The sequence below is a fragment of the Octopus bimaculoides genome, chromosome Z (assembly GCF_046866305.1).
Source record: "Octopus bimaculoides isolate indiv1 chromosome Z, ASM4686630v1, whole genome shotgun sequence".
NCBI classification, from domain to species: Eukaryota; Metazoa; Mollusca; class Cephalopoda; order Octopoda; family Octopodidae; genus Octopus; species Octopus bimaculoides.
The window spans coordinates 47,495,905-47,500,382 of record NC_142944.1 but is presented as its reverse complement, the minus strand read 5'-3'; positions in this window follow the sequence as shown (position 1 = coordinate 47,500,382).

Below are 4,478 nucleotides of genomic sequence, written 5' to 3'. Positions count from 1 at the left end.
ACTTTTCATGCTTGCATTTTTCCATGTAATCCATGATTTTCCCAGGCATTGCTGTTATAAGATAATTAATAATGTGTCAATTAATAATTTAATTATAAAATACTGAAAGATAATATTTCAATTTTTCCATGTAAATGATGATGATATTTCAATTTTTTTCATGTTTAATTTAAATATATGTTGTGATTCAATCATTTGATATCCACATCAAATTAATAGCAGGGATTTTTACCTTCTTGTGGTTGCACCTGGCTCACCAAAAGTTACAAACAACAAGACCCCAAAACTATCAGTTACTAGGCTCACCTAGATTTGAGTTGGCAATAATAGCACTGACTGCTGCTAATCTGGATCATCATCATCATCATCATCATCATCATTGTTTAACGTCCGCTTTCCATGCTAGCATGGGTTGGATGATTTGACTGAGGACAGGTGAACCAGAAGGCTGCACCAGGCTCCAATCTGATCTGGCAGAGTTTCTACAGCTGGATGCCTTTCCTAACGCCACAGATATACACAAGTTAAAATTACGTACATCCCATTAATATAAATTTGAAAAATCGCTTTTAATTAATTTTGAAATTTAAAAAGTAAATTTGGAATATAAGCACTTTTAACCAGTGCCTTTTCTGGACAGCCTTACTACATGCCTTCAGGTCTGCCCATAGAGACACGGCCAAAAATGATTATATTCCTGCCCCAATAAATTTAGATGCATATATCTGAAGCATCTAATATATTAATGAACTAGCCTGATTAAATAATTAACTAAAAAGAAAAGGAAAAGCAAAAATAGCAGAAAGCAAATTAATTAAAGCTAAAAGAGAAAATTAATAATAAAGTTAAACTTACTCTAATTCAACAGCATATTAAAAATAACATTATTAAAAAAATGAAATATATGAAAGGTAAAGTCAACCTCAGTGAAATTTGAACTCAGAACAAAAAGACAGATGAACTACCACTATGCATTTTGCCCAGCGCACTAACATTTCTGCCAATTCACTGCTTTAGAATGTAAGCATTCATTTTAGGAATATATTCTTATCTTAACATTATTGGGGCGTTACTTCTTACTTCCTCACTTACTGACAATAAATTTCATCACATTTCTCCTCATAATATTTTTCTACTAATTTTTGTTCAATGTGACTAACGATTCTGAATTTGTCATGCATTTTTCTATCATTTAAGCCTAAGAAAAGTATACTTTTATTTGAAAACAAAAAGAATTATGTTAATTGAAGATGAATAGGTGCCTTACTGCCCACTTTTAGACCTGATATATTTTAATGTAACTTTTTACTACTAAACCAAATCTCAAACTATTTATGCCAAAGTGTAGCTGAGGATGTGTCCTCTTTGAAACTGTTAACAGTTTGCAATTTAGTTGAGAACTGAATTAGTGGTGAAGCTTGGAAGCTGCTGCAATTGGTGAATTGGTGGACTTAAGAATATATTCAACCACTACCGTGGTTGAATTATATATATATATATATATATATATATATATATATATATATATATATATTTATTTATTTATTCATAATTGGGATAAAGTCATTATCTAATAATTTATCAGTGGCCAGTGTACCAACAAAATCATATTGGTTAATTTATATTTAAGTCATCATCATCATCATCATCATCATTTAACGTCTGCTTTCCATGCTAGCATGGGTTGGATGATTTGACTGGGGACTGTCGAACCGGATGACTACACCAGACTCCAATCTGTTTTGGCAGAGTTTCTACAGCTGGATGCCCTTCCTAACGCCAACCACTCCGAGAGTGTAGTGGGTGCTTTTTACGTGCCACTGGCACGAGGGCCAGTCCAGCAGTACAGGCAACAGCCATGCTCAAATGGTGTCTTTTATGTGCCACCTGCACAGGAGTTAGTCCAATGTTTTGTTCACATGCCACCGGCACAAGTGCCAGTAAGGTGAAGATGGAAACGATCATGCTCAAATGGTGCTTTTTACATGCCACCGGCACAGAAGCGAGACAGCTGCTCTGGCAGTGATCCTGCTTGGATAGTGCTGTTAGTGCTCCACTGGCACAGGTGCCAGTCATCGAATTTGGTTCAGTTTCAATCGATCTCACTTGCCCCAACAGGTCTTCACAAGCTGAGTTTAGTGTCCAATGAAGGAAGGTTGGCATGGGTGCCAGTCATCAAATTTGGTTCAATTTTGATTTCACTTGCCTTAACAGGTCTTCGCAAGTAAGGTTTTGTGTCAAAAGAAGGAAAAGTATGCATAAGTAGGCTGGCTACACCCCTGGTAAAGGCCACGGGTTATGGTTTCACTTGTCTTGCCGGATCTTCTCATGTACAGCATATTTCCAAAGGTCTCGGTCACTAGTCATTGCCTTGGTGAGGCCTAATGTTCGAAAGTTGTGCTTCACCACCTCATCTCAGGTTTTCCTGGCTCTACCTCTTCCACAGGTACCCTCAACCGCTAGGCTGTGGCAATTTTTTACACAGCTATCCTCATTCATTCGTACTACATGACCATACCAGCGCAATCGTCTCTCTTAGACACCACAACTGATGCTTCTTAGGTCCAACTTTTCTCTCAAGGTATTTACACTCTGTCTAGTATGCACACTGGCATTACACATCCATCGGAGCATACTGGCTTCATTCCTTGCAAGCTTACACATGTCCTCAGCAGTTACGGCCCATGTTTCACTGCCATGTAGCATGGTTGTTCGTACGCATGCGTCATACAGTCTGCCTTTTACTCTGAGAGAGAGGCCCTTTGTCACCAGCAGAGGTAAGAGCTCTCTGAACTTTTCCCAGGCTATTCTTATTCTAGCAACTACACTTTTAGTGCACCCTCCCCCACTACTGACTTGGTCACCTAGGTAACGGAAGCTGTCAACTACTTCTAGATTTTCTCCCTGGAATGTGGCAGAAGTTGTTCTCTGCACATTTTCAGTGTTTATTGCTCCTGAGCATCTGCCACAGACAAAAACTATCTTGCTAGTTAGCCTTCCTTTGATATTGCTGCACCTCTTATGTGTCCATAGCTTACACTGGGTACATCTTATAGAGTTTCTACCTACGCCTTTTCTACAGATTGAAGGGGTTTGTGGTTTGTCTACCTTTCTACTTATTAGGACTTTGGTTTTAGCTAGGTTGACTCTAAGGCCCTTCGATTCTAGTCCTTGCTTCCACACCTGAAACTTCTCCTCTAGTTCTGATAGTGACTCAGCAATTAGTGCAAGGTCATCAGCATAGAGGAGCTCCCAAGGGCAACCTGTCTTGAATTCCTCTGTGATCACCTGGAGGACTATGATAAATAAGAGGGGGCTGAGGACGGAACCTTGGTGGACCCCTACCTCTACCCGGAATTCTTCACTGTACTCGTTGCCAACCCTCACCTTACTGACAACATCCCTGTACATGGCTCGCACAGCTCTCACTAACCATTCATCTATCCCTAGTTTCCTCATTGATCACTAGATAAGGGATCGGGAGACCCTGTCAAAAGCTTTCTCCATGTCAACGAAAGCCAGGTACAGAGGTTTATCTTTGGCTAGGTATTTCTCCTGTAGCTGTCTTACCAGAAATATAGCATCAGTGGTGCTTTTCCCTGACACCAACCCAAACTACATCTCATCTAAGCTGACTCTCTCCCTAATTAATTGGGCTATGACCCTCTCTGTGACCTTCATTACCTGATCCAACAGCTTGATACCTCTGTAATTATTTGTATCTAAAGCGTCACCTTTACCTTTGTAGCAATTGACTATGGAGCTGCTACACCAGTCATTGGGTATGACTCCTTCGTGTATCACCTGGTTAACTCTATGGGTGACAAGGCTATAGCTGACACTGTCAGATATTTTGAGCATCTCTGCACTGATTCCCGATGGGCCGGGGGCTTTCCCTGTCTTCATACTCTTGATTGCTTTATCTACCAAGGTACTGTCAATTAGGATACTCCATCTAAATTATCAAATGTTTTTTCTTGCAATGTATCTGTAGAGACAAAAACAAATAGTAGTCAGATGGTGCAATATCAGGAGAGTATGGTGGATGGGGTAAGAGATTCTTTGCTGTTGGCAATTTCCAGCCTTAATTCTTTGATTTTTTGGTTCAAATTAGCTGGCTGATGACAGTACACATCAGAATTAATGGTTTGGTTTTGTGGGAAAAGCTCATAAAAAATAATGCCACCAAACACAGAGCATAGCTTTTTTGATATGGATATTCATCCTTGGTTGCTATTTTGGGGGATCCTTATGTCAACTCCAGGATCTTTTTTGCACTATGTTTTTGTACACAATCCATTTCTCATCTCCAGTCACCATCTGTTTCAAAAAAGGCATGCTTTCATTCCGTTTCAAAATCATATCACAAACGGAATACCAGTCCAAGCAATTCTTTTCTGGGAGTTTGTGAGAGACCCATACATTATAGGGAGAAATGTGTCTTAGGTGCATTAGGTACACATGAGCTGTACTTTTAG